Source organism: Sander lucioperca, chromosome 8 (assembly GCF_008315115.2).
Source record: "Sander lucioperca isolate FBNREF2018 chromosome 8, SLUC_FBN_1.2, whole genome shotgun sequence".
NCBI classification, from domain to species: Eukaryota; Metazoa; Chordata; class Actinopteri; order Perciformes; family Percidae; genus Sander; species Sander lucioperca.
In genome coordinates this window covers 16,887,431-16,903,800 of record NC_050180.1, presented here as the reverse complement: position 1 = coordinate 16,903,800, position 16,370 = coordinate 16,887,431, and the positions used below count along the sequence as shown (strand labels likewise).

Here is a 16,370-nt window from a genome sequence, read left to right as displayed (position 1 = left end):
AATTAACGCTTTTAGATTTCTTCTTTCTTTGCACGAATGATGCACAGGCACAAACATGCAGCCATACTGTAGGGCACATGATATGATGAGTATGTTGAACTATCATTAAAATTCCAATTGCCACGTCTTCAATGTATAATGATGCATAGTGTTATTGTCAAACACTGATCTATGCAATCATATCTGTAGCTACAGACTATGTAGCAATTAATGTGTTGTAAATGTACATGCAACAACAATGTGATACTATTATAATAATGTCAAAGATATCAGATGGATAGTTTCTTTGTTCTGTATCTATTCCACAGTGCAGCTGCTGTGGGTCTCAGAGAGGGGAAAAGACCCTGCGGGGAGCAGTCCAGTTATCTTAGATGGAATCTTATTATAGGATTTATGTGAACAGAAACAGAACTGTAAGACAGGGACTGTGTGTGTGTGTGTGTGTGTGTGTGTGTGTGTGTGTGTGTGTGTGTGTGTGTGTGTGTGTGTGTGTGTGTGTGTGTGTGTGTGTGTCTCTCTCTCTGCTGGTAGGTTATCCAAGGTTTTGCCAAAGGAATATGGATAGGGCTTTGACGATTGCTATCCTGGTCCGTGAACAGCCACAGCTCTTCACAGGCCATGTGTTCAGTATCTTTTGTGTGGCATATTATAATTAGGTACATAGTGCTGCCATATAACTGTCATATAATAGCAAAGCGCTGCAAAGAGAGCCAGAAATGAGGAGGCATACCGGGAAAGACTGGGTAAAAGTCCAGTCAGCTCCCTTTCTCTTTTTTTCTGACACCCTGCAAGGCCTGGGCAGGCTGATCTGCACTGGTGTGTGGATGGAGGGAGAAAAGAAACATGATGGGGGAGGAGGAGGAGGAGGAGGAGGAGGAGGAGGAGGAGAGGCAGCAGGAGAGAGAGGGAGAGGGGGGGACGGCATGGCAGGGGCTGCAGGACTAGGAGAAGCGCCAGACCACTGCTGGAGCCAAGAACAGGACTGGGCTTGTGTGTCGGATCAGTGTGCACAGACATACAGACACACAGGCAAACACACACACAAGCATATGCAGGATGGGCAGACACATAGATGTCACTGACCCTCAACAAATAATGCAATGTCACAGCTCCAACAAACAGACACCCACACTTAGTGATCATCTTGTAAAGATCCACCAATATATGTACTTAAAGAGTACTTAAAGTTATGTTATGTTCAATAATGTCAGATTTTAGCTTTCCTCTAACAAGGATGGCATCTGCTCCTGTGTGAACTCAATTGGATTGGACGAGTGTTGAAAGACTTTAATAGTTGGCTGGGACTCGATACCCACTCATTACTGACCGATGCCACTAAAAGCCAGCATCCTGTACACAATGTGAGCCTACATCAGAGACGGCTGTTCCACACAGTGCAATGTTTATGGCCGTCCCTACTCCCTGGGGACTCATTGCACCATAACAGAGACTACTGCAGCTGACAAAATAACAAGGCAGTGTTGTAGCTTTAGGAAACAGTAGGAACACCTCTCATTCTCTCTTTGCTTCTTACTGCTTTTCTCTGTCTCTCTGTCTCTCTCTCCTTTGCCAGTTCTCGCATGACCTCGTCTGTGTTTTTGTCTTTCCGTCTTTATAGCTCAGAACTGGGGCCTTCTGAGTGGATTTCAGAGACAAGTTGACAAGCCAACCAACAGAAAATTGAGATAAAGTCCTTCTCTCTCTCCGTCTCTTTTTTGTGGTCCAGTCCACCGAGAGATCGCGGCTTACAATTTCACTGTTGTGAGCAAATCTGATCTTGGAAATTCTGACAACTTTCTCACAAGTGACTGCCAGCTCTGAGATGATCAAAATCTTATGTCTCCAAGGAATGCTACAACGGTGATTCACTTTCCGCACCAATTCTGCAAAAAAGAAAACTATTAAATTACACCTCTAAATGCAATTTCATCCTGTAAGACAAGGCAATTTGCCAAGACTAATCTTCTGTGTGTAAATGTATGTGTGTTAGACAGAAAGACGGAGGCCGCGTTTCTCTTTTTTACATTGCTGCACTCTTTTCAGTTCTGTGTACTCTATGTGCACGTGTTGGAGCGGTTCATATCTCATCTCTTACACATTTGCCCATGGGACATTGGCAAGATTTTCCCAGAACGAATGCAAAGTGACAGCTGAGAGAATGACTACATACAGCTGGTTCGGTCTACCCTCCCTGTGTTATGACAAAGCTGATGGCAACATGCGGACAGAAACTTGAAAAGAATTAAAGCTGCAAGCAGCGATGCACGGGCCCTCGCCCCTTGCCCCAGGGGTACTGGCGAACGCCGCTCCTTGTGGCCGTGCATTTACGCAGCACTCAGACACTGCAAATCGTCACCAATGAAAAGGGAAGTCTCTGCTGAGTTCAATGATATTTCACACAATAGTGTACAAAAAATGGGTCATTAGTTATTAAATGGGGCATGGCTTAAGCATTTGGGGCAGGGCAAACTGTCACCAATTTAAAAGGAACTCTTTGCTGAGTTCAATGATACCTCTCACAAGAGTCTACTTTAAACGGTTCACAAGTTAGGAAAGGGGCGTCATCTGTGTACATGGGTGTGGCTTGAGAATAGGGGGGGGCTCAATATCACATGTAGACCACATATTCTAAGTTTCATGTAAATTGGAAGAACTTTTGCCAAGATACAACTGTTCCTGTTTCAGCAGCCACCTAAAAGTAGGTTTTGCATATAGCGATTTTGCTAATTAATTAAAAAAATGACAACAGCGCCATTTAAAGGCTGATTGACGCCATATTTGGCACACAGCCTCATTGGCACATGAGGAACAACTGTGTTAAGTTTTGTGTCCATCGGAATAGCTGTTGGCAAGATAAAACCACTCCTGTTTCGACACCCACCTACAGGAAGTTGGTCCTCCATAACTTGCGCGTTGTTTTAACTTTTTGTCATGAGGGTCCTCCGAGTCTATATGCAAGTTTTCGTGCCGATCGGACTCATGCCCCAGGAGCAATATTTTGCTGATTATTAAAAAAAAATTTAAAAAGTGCCATCTAATGGTCGATTGCCGCCAAGTTTGGCACAGATGCTAAACCAGTCCTCCTCCATGAGGAACAAGTTTCTCAAGTTTTGGGGCAATCGGAATAATTGTTGCCAAGATAACACAACTTCCTGTTTAGACAGCCCCCTGGCAACGCCCGAGTCCAATCACAACAGAACTTTGCAATTTTCACCAGTTCTGACATGTGTGCAATTTTTTGTGAGTTTTCGTGCATTCTAACCCCCTCAAAAATGCGATGAAGGACTTTGAAAAATAATAATAATTCTTACAAAAACAATAGGTGCCTCGCACTTTTGTGCTCGGGCCCTAATAAAGTCAAAAGCATACAGTCTATGGTCAGAAGTAAGATCTATTCAAGCTTGTTCCCATGACAGGCATGATCATGTGTGAAATAATCAACATTGTTCAGGATTCATAACTTTTCAGGATTCATAAGTGTCCAACCCTGACGACATCTACAGGCCGATATTGGCTCAAAGTCATAGCGCCCCCTAGTGGCAACAGGAAATAGACCTAAAAGTCAAGGTGCTATACTTTAACGAACTCCTCTTAGAGATTTCATCTGATGGACTTCAAATTTGGTCTGTACCATCGCAACACCTTAAAGATGAAGAGTTATTAAAAGAAAAACTTTTCGTCAAATGGTGTGGGCGTGGTGTGGTGGCCATTTTGAGCATTTATCGATGAACGAAGAAGTTGTCGTATCTTTAGTGTACATTGTCATATCTGCCTGATATTTCTCACGTTTGACAAGGGTCCAGGCTTGAGGACACCTACAGGCCAAAATTGACTTTTGGTCATAGCGACCCCCGCTGGCAACAGGAAATCCGCCTTATATGACAAACATCATCCGATTTACATGAAACTTATAATGTGTGGTCTATATGTGATACTGAGCCGCCCCCTATACTTTAACCATGTCCATGTACTTAGGCCACTCCCCCTCTTATGGCTTTTGAACCGTTTAAGGTAGAGTCTTGTGTGAGGTATCATTGAACTCAGCAAAGAGTTCCTTCATCATCGGTGATGGTTTGGCCCACCCCCCTATGCTTAAGCCACGCCCCTTTCATAACTGGTGACCCATTTAAGGTAGAGTGTTATGTGAGGTATCAATGAACTCAGCAGAGACTTCCTTTTTCTATTGACCCCTATGCTTTGGCCATGCCCCCTTTCACAGCTAATGAACTGTATGACATAGAGTCTTATGTCAGGTATCATTGAACTCAGCAGGGAGTTCCCATTTCATTTCATTGGTGACGATTTGCAGTGTCTGAGTGCTGCGCAAATGCACGGTCGCAAGGAGCGGCGTCCGCCAGTAACCCCAACACATGCAGAGGAGCGTGGGCCCATCCAATGCTGCTTGCATTTGTCATTGCTTCCCATATGAGCATTTCCTGATCTCCCACCTCTATGACAAAGGCTTGGTAAGGTTTAAGCAACTACAACTACTTGACTAAGATTAGAAGAAGGTCACTGTCGTGGTTAGGTTAGGAAAAGGGTTGAAAAGGGTTAAAAGGAAACAACATTGACTGTTGTGAGGGGAGATTATGGAGCACCAGAGATGGGGACTCGAGTCTGAGACTCGGACTCGAGTCACACTTAAGTCGCACAAACAGCTGACTTCAGACTTGACTCGGACTCGACCCAAAAGACTTCAAACTTGACTTGCGACTCGACCCCAAAGACTTAAGACTCGAGCTTCGAGACTCGTCAACAACATGTTTTCATGAAATTATTGCTTTGTCAAATCTAAATTTATTCATGTATTTCTATTTTCTTTTATTGGCGCATATACGTTGGGGAAACGTATGACGAGCTCCATGTCCCCTGCCCTTTGCCATAATGTGCAACGTAACGCATGCGTTATGCCTTATGTGTGCGCACTCACACATAAAAATACATTGACGATGGTGACACCAAGTCCTCCCGGAGTTGTGCCTTTTGTCATTAGTTTTGCTTTCACTAACTTGGTAAGCAGAGGCAGTAAGCTAACAGCTACATACAAGGTGTGTGGCACCAAGATAAATGATGCCAGATCAACAACGTCGAACTTCATCAGGCATCTCCAAACACACCCAGATAGGTCAGTCACTCACACGCTAAGAAAGTGAAACGTTACATTTAGCATATATCATCACAGGTAACAAGCTAACCAGCGCAAAGTGTTGTGCTAATGCTGGGAACAGGCACATTGTATCTTTATAGTTAGTAGTTGCTGAGGCTCAGACATCCATGGCGCACAGGAGGCGGGACGCACAGATCCATCTCCTCGAGAACAAACGCTGTGTCGAGTGGGTAAACTCATGTGATGCGTAATTGATCCCTTGGATGATTTGTAGGCTATTAAGTGAACAAGGTGTACCCGGTCCAGCAAACACTGGGCCGTCTTGACTGTCTTAATTCTGCACATATTTCTGTTGCTGTAGTCCTATTTACTAATTCATTATTTCATCCATGCGTGGCGCAGCGGATCCGTGCGCACTGTCACCTGCCGTGGAGACGCTGGCCTCACTAACCTCTCCTCATCTGAGTCGGATCTCCCTTGCGCTGGACTCAGTTTCACTGAGCGTACTAACACTTAGAAAATAAATAAATTGCATTAGATCAGTGAGTTCAAACTGCTTATTGTGCGTAATTTGGACTGACACTGAGATGCATGTTGTTCTGTAAGTAGTGTGGCGCTGCCACTATTCTCTTGATTTCCACTTCAACATTAGATTTTTTTGAGTGAAAGAGACGTTACATTTAGCATATATCACCACAGGTAACAAGCTAACCATTGGAAAGTGTTGTGCTAATGCTGGGAACAGGCACATTGTATCTTTATAGTTGTGTCCATATGATGTGACAGACTTAGGTTCATATTTCACCAGGTCAGAGGGCTAGAGGGATGTGTTAAGTAGACCCCATAAAGTTATCCCACAACTGATTTTGATACTGTACTGTATGGATGGTAGCTACAGGACATGCTTTAAATTCATAAGATTTAACAATACAGTGTTAGGGACAGATCAGATGGCCAGAGACTTGAGACTTGACTTGGACTCGTGGCAAAAGACTTGAGACTCGACTTGGACTTCCAAAAAATGACTTGTGAACATCTCTGTGGAGCACTGTTACAAATTCACCCGACTTCCACTTTTGATCTATCAGACAACGGTCATCATTTGCATGGCCACAAGAAGTCCTCATCTGGATAACATAAACATAGATCATTTTAAAGCATCTAAAAACTTGGTTTCAAATCTTGAGTATTTCTCTTTAATTCTCGACTAAAAAGCAACCCAACAACGGTCATTGCATTTTGATTTAAATATTGCTAAATCCTGACTGGTGTACAGACGTACGTCACATGGCCCTTTTCCCAAAAGAGCTCAAGAACTTCAAACCACTGAGAAGAACAAAAGCAAATACAGGAGTCTTTCATGAGAAATAACCAAAGCAAAATGTTGTGTCCATGTAGGACCTGGTTGCTCATAGTAAGAAGCTGAAAACACAGACTATAGAAAAATCTATCAGTAGTTCAAAAAAATCAATTTAATTTTGCAGTGTTTGGATAAACAAGTGTTCCAAGTTAAACAAGTTCCAAGTTCTGTGAGAGGAGCAGAACCGTGTTCATGACAACTTCTATATATTTACTTAGAGTTCAATTCACAACGTGGCAAAATGTGATAAGAAAGTATGGGGGTTGTACATTTTTATTTTTTATTTGTTGTATTTAATACACACACACATAGGCCTATATATTAATAATAGCCTATAGCCTACATACAGTACATACAGTATGGCTATAGCCTTTAAAGGCTATTTTAGTGTAAAACACTACAAATATTTGTATGAAAAGAACTAACAAATATAAAGGCTAGGCCTATATTATATACACACAAATGCACTATCCATTATTAATGTGTAGATCGGCTCTTTATCCATATCTGCCTGTAAGCTTAACATCTTCCACCTTCCACCTTCCACCCACCTGAATGAATTATTTTCTCCGATTTAGAGACCCGCATGGACGATTAACTGGCCCTTGGCAGTCCCCGCAGGACTTTTTAAATGATGTAGGCTGTTGTATTGATGTTGCCTATGAGTGTTTTCTATAACGATTTAGCTTACTTTAATGATTAGAGATGCTGTTTGTAAACATTTCCATGCACTAAGAAATGTCACTGCAGCTGATATTGTCGGATATTTAAGCAGCAAAACTAACTGTAGTTATGAACTGGACAGAGGAAACAGAACTAGACCTTTAGATTCTGAAATAATCCTAATGAAGTTGCTGCGGTTTCTCAAGCGTCTCTCAGACGCACTTACAAATGAAGCTGTCTGTCCGACAGTAGCTCTGCTATGTTCAGATTTTAGAGAACGTTAATAATATTTTTTCTCGTTTTAATCAGAATGTTAATTTGTATGATCTGACCGGCCCAATCCGTAACCTTCGATTCACCACCGAGCCGCGGATATTACCGCTCTCTCACTCTCCCCTTTTCTTTATCTCTCTCTCCCCTTTTGTCTCTCTCTCTCTCCTACGTTCGCTCTGTCACGCCTCTTTGTTTACATGCCGCGGGTGAAAAGTCTACCGCGAGGATACATCAGTGTATCCTCGATTATAACTCCTCCGAGGAGTCTCCTTGATGCTCAATCCTCACTCGTTGATGTGCATTTTAGGATTTGGGACTTCCTTCAAGATGGCGTGCTGAGAATGATCAAGCCGGAGGATCGAGGAGTCGAGGAGGTACAAATTTGGGAATTGGGAAAAGCCCTAATAGTCTCCAGTCAGAATGATAATAATTCCCTCTGCACAATTTGAATTGTGTTAAAATAGGCAAATTAGGGAAAGTAAAAGCCCAAGCCATGGCGAAACAGGGAAATATTGCAAATTACTTTACAAAATCAAGCGGCGGCCGGTCTAACGTAAATCAAGCCAAGAAATTGCCCGCGAGGACGAGTCGGCACCAGCTACAGCCCCTCTCATTTATGCCACAAACGCACATCGAGATGCCATCCCTATGATCACAGCTCTTCGCGGTTACGGAGGCTTGACTTTCTCAACAGCCTGCAAGGTTCTTATTGCGATTACGTTGACATCTATCTGGAGTGGGTCAAACTCGCCAAGGTAGCATGCATAATTCCCGTCTCAGTGTGCCTTGACCAGTAAAAATGAAACCTTACAGGTCACATGACCAGTACCAATTTTTTCTAGCGGAAACACTCACTGACTTGAACGCAAACATATGTGACCATTTGCTGAAACACCTGATACTCTCGTATTTCTCGTGAGGACTGCCTTGTTTAGATACAATGATTTGTGATTAAAATAGCATGACTTTTTTTTCTCGCATCCAGCATTATGGAAGTGAAGTTCTTACAATTATATTTTCTAGTTTTTTCACTCCTCTATGACAGTAAACTGAATATCTTGGAGTTGTGGACAAAACCAGACATTTGAGGACGTCATGTTGGGCTTTGGAAAACACTGATCGACATTTGTCACCATGTGACATTTTACAGACCAAACAATCGATTCATCAAGAAAATGATCGACAGGTTAATCAACAATGAAAATAATCGTTAGTTGCAGCCCTAAAATCAATTTTCAATTTTGCTGTCAAACCTTGATAAAAGATTCACCTCAAACATATGTGCTCTTGCCTCTTGTGTTTCTGTGTTGTTTGGGAATGAGGGATTCAAAGCCAGTGGAGCAAATAAGAGCTCAGTATGTCCGGCTGTACAGAAAATCAAAACAAGCTTGAGTACCTTCTTTTCATTTACTTTTCCCTACCTTTTATTACTCTATCGGCTTTCCTCTCTTTTTCTATTCCTTGTCCATCCTCTTCCCTCATTGATTTAGACACACTGGCCATTTTGCATGAAAGCTCTGCATACATGTCTACACATAAAGTTTAACCCAGTAAGTAAAGCAAAAACCAACACCACTTTAGTGACTGCTGACAGGTATGTCTTTCAAATGACAAAGCTCAAGCTCCTGAAAGTGACTTTGACTGGCCTGACTTTTTTTTACCACATTGACAGCTGTTGAAGTACAGTCAAAGAAAGAAGTGAAGTTTTCTGAGAAAATGCTCCAGGTAGGAACTTTGGGCAGAAGTTAGAGTATGACAGAAAAAATAAGAAACATAAGAAGAAAGGGAGCACATCTCTGCTCTGTGCTGAGAGAGCAGTGGTGTCAGAGGTTATCAGTGAGGATATATAAGTGGAGTTGAGCTCAAGCATCCATTGTCAAGTATCCTGTGGTCTCCTGCTGAGTCTAAAAAACATTTGTCATCTGATTTGACTGTTAACAGTATTTGCTGTGCCTATCCTGTTCTCCACCTTTGTGATTTGCTTATTCGTCGGGGACCACTGCACATTAATCAACATTGGCATAGCAACATCATTGCAAGTATGCCGAGTTTAGCTGAACAGCTACTTTGCACCCATGGTCCTAACACAACTGATTAATGGATACAATACATAGATGAGTTGTAGGTAGGGGGGAAAAACTGGAGGCATCACATCACTTCGTCAGAAACAAAAAAAAGGATAAAACACTATAAACAAATTTGGGGTCAATCTCTAGAAATATCAAATGATTAATGAGTACACACCTGAGTACAATTAAACCCTAATTTATTTTAAAGATTAAGTTTGACTATACTACAGCAATTACTATTATAATTATAGCTGATCTGACAATGCAGTTATATGAATTGAACGTCCTTCTTCCGATTAATAATACCCCTACATTATGAATGATTGGGGTAAAACTCAAGTAAAATCATGTATGTTTAAATGTCTTACTCACATTCAACCGGATCTTGCAGATCACCCCAGTGCTATACACCCGGGGTTCCCAACCACCAGTCTGTGAACTGGTACTGGGCACACTGCAAGGATATACCATGATTTGCCAAAAAAAAAAAGCTGAATAACACAGTGGAACTTTGTCTGTGCTGCATCTTACCTTACGCCTCCATGTCACTCCCACAACAGGATACAAATGTTAAACTAAAGAAGGTCATTAGTACTTGAGGTCATTATTCCATCATCAACCAATTAGTAGGCAGTGATCTGTGTGTAGCTAATGGTGTTTTGATTACCTGGATAACATGAGTAAAGAAACAGGATGTAAAAGGATGTAGGAGAAATAAAAAGCCTAACAACCCCCAAATGGCTGCAAAAAAAGGTTGGGGACCCCTGCCCATACACAACATTTAATTAATAGCACATGATTTACAGAGATTTGAGAAAACATAACCTGGAAACAGATTTCAGACAGTTCACACCTGACAGTTGTGTGACCCGAACTGAAATCTCATGTTGTTTTGTTTTCCTAACCCTTCCCAAAATCATCCTCGCCATTTCAAACTCAAATACTGTTTATATATCTAGTACTGAGAGTAGAAGAAGATCAAAATAATATTAGTGCCCTAACATCTGTATCTGACCATTGGTCAGACCTCTAAGCGCCAATGCCTTAAGACTTCAAGCTCAAAGGTCTTCAAACCAGCATCTAAATGCTGTCGTCCTAATTTGTGAGATGGAAACCAGATTTATTGCACACGTTTGGTTATTTTGAGGGGCAGTTAAACAAGCAGTATTCTCTCTGCGCTGTTTATTGTTCCTTTATTGTCAATCAATGTGACAAGGGGGAGATGGTCTTTTAAAGCATGACCCTCCTCCAAATATCAATTCCAATAGTTCAGTGATGAAAACAATGTGCATGAAATGTAAGTGTGTGTGTGTGTGTGTGTGTGTGTGTGTGTGTGTGTGTGTGTGTGTGTGTGTCCGCACAAGGGTGAATTAATGAATTAGCTCTCAACCGCAACCTATCCTCAACCTTTTCTGAAAAAAGGACACAAATCACTGACCTGTCCTTTCTGCTGTGATCTAAGGGCCTTCATGACAGACAGTCTAAAAGCTTCTATTTCCAGACACTGCTCTGTATTCTACATCAACGTGTCATTATTGTGTGATTGTATGCATCTGTGCATTATTGAACATTTTGAACCCTTGAGCCAATATGCCTCAAATAAATCCTCAGCACCCACATCAAAATGATTATTTCTAAACAAACCGTGTTTAATCGACTGCATGCCTCCACGGCACTCTCCATCTGGAGGATGCTGTGTGACAGCGTCCCTTAAATTACAAATATCAATCTGCCACAGTGGGAGCTCAGCTGCCAGTGGCCTCATGGGGGTCTACGTCAAAGCAACCAGCCTTCAAAACAAAGCCATCATAACGCTGCGCTTGTCATATGCTTTGTTATGAGACAACCCACATTCGCCACCTGATCACAGTTCAACTGAAAGGACCAAATAACTGGATAGCAAGGGCTTGTGGCTTCTGATAATTAAAAGGAGGTAACAGCTAAACTGAGCTGGATTCTGTAAGGAAGCCCAGTACCAGGCCCAGTGTGTGGCCATGGGACAGCTCCGTGTGGCTCCACCCCTCTCTCCCTCCACGGCAGGGACCGACAGACGCCAGCACCAAGGGCTCCCAATCTGCTGTGTGATCAGTGGTACTCTCCCTAAGCGTGTTTCCCCTCCTCATCACCGGCTGTCTATCCGCAGCAACAGAACCACTTACACTCCATCCACCCGCTTATTGATACACTTCACCGCAGGATAGCCTTCGGGTGCTCCTTGGGAAAGCAATGGGTCTGCAGGGTGGCCTAATTCAATCAACGTTAGGGAAAAACACACAGATCATTCATCACCAACACAGGATCAGTCCAGGAAGACTCACTACCAGTTCTTTTTTTATACTAGATCACCATTAACACTCAAACAGATTGCCTTGCTGTGGTCCCACTGATACCAAATAGGGGTTATCATACAGTTGTCATGTACAGATATTAAAATATGCACTGGATTATTAAAATATATAGATATTGAGCAAAAGTAATTACAGAAAAGCAATGCAATCAACCATTAGCCACACTTTAGACATCATGGCTCTCCCAGGGTTAATTTGATTTCCACTTGGGCCCCCAACTGTGTATATAGCAGACATGATGTGCGTCTTGTGCATTATAACACGCACAATTGGGCGTTTAACCCTGTGGAATCCAAATAGAAAGTCTCAATGGCACTTTGCTCTAAGACACATTCATAAACTGTAACAGTGAGTATGATTCGTGGCCCTTTTTATGTGCCAGGAATGCAACGGCTAAGAGAGAGAAAAAAATCCCGGAATTCAACATTGGCAATACCGACAAAAGTGCAATGTTCTGTATCTTATTTTAGTTTATTGTAGCATCTTTTGTACATTTTACACAAAATAAAATAAAAACGTATTCTGGGTTTGCATTTGCATTTATTACTAGCATGAAAGGCTGAGAAGAGGTAGTACTTTCTATAGTGTTGATATGTTTAATTTTCACAAAAACAATTGTCGCATGGCCAAGCCAAGCACCACTTCATGATGATCAGCTAATGGATTTTAATATCACTCAGTGCACATGATGATGCCATTTAAAGCAAACACTGTAATGCAAGGCCAGAACTGAAAAAAACATAGGGCACAGGATATATGTGTGTCATTATACCAAGAGCAGTGCAGTAATTAGACTTAATGCGTCAATTAAAATGGGTAACATGTAATACGTATAAAACGTATAAACATAATGCACACAGTGGCGCAATGAATGTCATTATCAGACAAATATGACAAGACAACTCAGTTGGCCTGAATTCTCAAAGTCCTTTCCAAATGTATTTTAAATGGTTAGAGCTCATTCAGAGACTCAATGCTTTCTTATGAATGCACTCTTCTCGCATATGTTTACTTGTGACATGCTCACATTGGCATACCAGATGTGGCTCTGTGGCTGCTCAAATATTTAAATATAAATTGTAAGTGAAGCCAAAGAGAGTTAGTGCAGCCAGCCACTGAGTATTTTAACTCACAAAATCAGCCCAGAGTTGAACAAAGGAGCTGTCTGTTTCAGCACCACGGACAGTTCCTGTCATCTTCCCTATGAGGAGGCGCTGCTGGCAGCAGCCAGGCCTGCCAGTTTTATCTGCTGCACTTTGTAACATCAGACAGAAGTGACTTTAGGAATTCATTAATGCAAGGCCCCGTGCTCATAAGAATTACGCCGAAGATCGAGAGTGACACAAAGACATATTCTTTAATGACTTTCTATTGTTTAACAATGTGAATTGGAGATGTGGCTCACCTCCAACTGGCCTCTGACACATCCTCTCTGCCAGCACAAATACATGTAGATATGGTGTACCTGACAAAAACACCTGATTTATGGAATAAAAGACCAGGCAGGTGTCTTCTCAAAATGCAGACCAGCCAGACAGCAATGGTTGGATTTGTGTGTGTGTGTGTGTGTGTGTGTGTGTGTGTGTGTGTGTGTGTGTGTGTGTGTGTGTGTGTGTGTGTGTGCGTGTGAGAGAGAGAGATTTAGAGAAAAAGGAGAGAGAGCCTACCTTGACACAAGCATGCGCTCACTGACAGCACATTTCCAAGATGAGCCCAACAGCCAGTAACCGACAGACCACAGACAATCTCTCTTCAAAACAACTTGTAGCAGGGTTGCACAAACATAACAAAAAAACATAACGATGACAATTCCTGAGAGTTGCCACTAAAGCTCAAAGTGGTTTCCGGCATTTCTGATCCAGGCGCACTTCCAGAAATCATCAAACATCACTCAGACTCCTGCGTCATGCGTCGGTATTCGCGCGGTTCCACCCAAGGGAGCGCGCTGTTTGTCCTCACGGGAAACTCGTACAGTAGGTCGAAATGGCAAAAACCCACGTCTGATAGAATGCACGCTGATAAAGCATAAAGCTGTACAGTTACATGACCGTAATCATACGGATAAGCTTTTGTCAGGGATATAAAAAAGAAATGACAGCGTGTGCGCGAGTTTTGGCATCTCGTGTTTTATGTCTCGAATTTGGACTCTGGAACTACAGTGACGCACTCGCACACAATCATTTCAAACTTAATTACTGGGAGTGTGTGCGTGAAACACACACACAAACAGAGACAGAAAGATATTGAGATATATACATACATATATATATATATATATATATATATATATATATATATATATATATATATATATATATAGAGAGAGAGAGAGAGAGAGAGAGAGAGAGAGAGAGAGAGAGAGAGAGAGAGAGAGAGAGAGAATGAATGATAAGTTATTTTTCTGGCGCAACCATTTAAAAAAAACTTGGCTCTATTTTATTGTCAAATCGCTGCCTCAGTACAACCAACAACCTATATCCTCCTTATAAAGACATGATTGTGCGTCTAATAAGGCTTACTGGTGGACTGCCTTCAGGGAAAGCTGCCGCTTCGTTTACACCTTTATCTAAATCCTCTCCTTAGTGAGCTCCAGTGAGCCCGGCGGGCCGATGTGTGAGACTGCACTGCAGAGGGCTCCTCCGGAATCTCCATCATAGAGAGATTCCCTCTCACAGTGCGACATATACCATAAGTTTAATTATGTATCTATTGCTTTTTTGATTGGTTTAATCGTTTTTCGACTTCATCTCATTGCTGCAACAGTGGCAGATGCTGAACTTATCATCCTCCGCTCAGAGCCTTTTTAAACTGGAGAATATCACATCTCCACCACCGGGTTTTTTCTAGTATAACTGCTGCATCTGTTCAACAGAAGCCCAGAGTCATAGACGGTCAATTCAGTGTGGCAATAATCGAAGAGCCAATTAAATTGAGGTCTGCGAACTTTATGAAGACATTATGAAAAACCTTGTTATGTCGGCAAGCCAAGAGAAAAACTGGCCTACCTTCAACTCGATTCCAAAATGGTACGACGCCGTTTGTCAGTCAGTGGGGAAGGCTTTGGACATCACAACTCCAGGTCAATAGAGAAAACACGTTTCCATAAAATGGGTGCAAGCCAGTGATAGTCTGTGTCTCAGCGAGGTCACCCATTCAGCCAATCGTCCGGTTTAAATCCAAACAGAATAATGGAGATCTTGTCTCTGTCCTTTGGAGAAGAAGTGCGCAAAGCGCTCTCCTACGCAGATGTGACTTTGCGCGCTTGAAATAAAACGGATGCTAGGTAGAAATGAAAAAAGAAATAGGCTACTACTACAACCAACACAAAAATGTATATCAAAACGAGTGGGAGCAAAACTGCCAAATGATCAACCCCCCTTCCAAAACCTGACAGCTGACTTTTACGCAAATCGTGCTTAATTAGCCTACTAATCCTCTCCTGGGTGCTTCGCCATCTCAGACGCACTGGTTGGAGCGATCCCCACTCAGCAGCGCCGCGTTGGAGATGGTAAAAAGAAATGTATGGATATAATGGCCAGATCCGATGGGGGGGTTTCCTCCACAGCTCCGCTCTGTAGTTGCAATGCACACGACGAGAAGGATCTCTCCCCGGTCCTAGTGCACCACACACCGTCCCCTGCTGGCTCTAACACACGCCGCGGCTGCACCTGCACTCTGTCATTTTCATCGATTTAAACAGTGAAATGGATGAGGGGGAAATAAATTACAGCAGACACCTATAACTCAACTCAAAGCTACAACGCTGAACAGAACGGGATGTGCAATAAGGTCCTCACTTGTTGGGGAGGGGGGGATTAAAGAGAGAATGGGGGTATAAAAGGAAAGGAGAGAGCGAGCAACAGAACAAGACAGGGAATAGAAGTAACATTGAACCCCAACACAGTCGGTCCCGTATACTGCTCATGTCCCAGGCTTTTATGAGAGGAGAGCTTGGAATAAAGTCTGAATTCAAAGTCTCATTCGTGTTAAATGTCCGTGCAAATCCGCCGTGCATGACAGGATGGGGTCCTATTAAATGGCATGCTTTTGGGATGAATACGTTTGTAGTTATAAAGAAAAAGACAGAACATCGTGAGCAATATGGAAATCAAGCAAGTGGAATCTTTGAATCATGCAGTTAGAAAGTGATCAAAGGAGCCTGGCAAAACGTTGTTTGTGGTTATGGAAGTGGAAAGATTTAATGTGGCCGCTTTTCATCCGAATTATCTTGCACTGTGCTCAATGGACTTCATGACTTCTTAAGAACACACAGGAACAACTTTCACTTGAAGCAATTTCACTGTAGTAGTGGTGCTATTGTTATCCTGCTACAAGTTAATCACATGACTTTAAGCAATTCACAGAGATTGCAGCCTGCTGTTTATGAAGGATGGTCACATAGGACCCTGTTATGTGTTTTTTTTTCTTCTTCCAATTTGGTCACTAGAGACACTGACAGACCGGCTCACTCGACTGATCTAGTGAAATGTCTTCAACTCTTTAAATGCTGGGAGTAGCTCTGTTTGGAGAAGAATGAGCCAGTAGTAGGC

General features: G+C 42.4%; 1 protein-coding gene across 4 annotated transcripts in view; it reads right to left on the bottom strand.

Annotated features, from left to right (window-relative positions):
* Positions 1–15,570, bottom strand: part of il1rapl1a (interleukin 1 receptor accessory protein-like 1a) — a 190,790-nt gene extending 175,220 nt beyond the window's left edge. The window contains exon 1 of one of the 4 annotated variants that reach the window (XM_036004285.1): positions 14,826–15,570. The gene's annotated coding sequence lies outside the window, so the exon portion shown is untranslated. The remainder of the gene's footprint in view (positions 1–14,825) is intronic. The other 3 variants (XM_031293733.2, XM_036004286.1, XM_031293743.2) reach the window with 3 other exon arrangements.
* Positions 15,571–16,370: the final 800 nt, after the last annotated feature.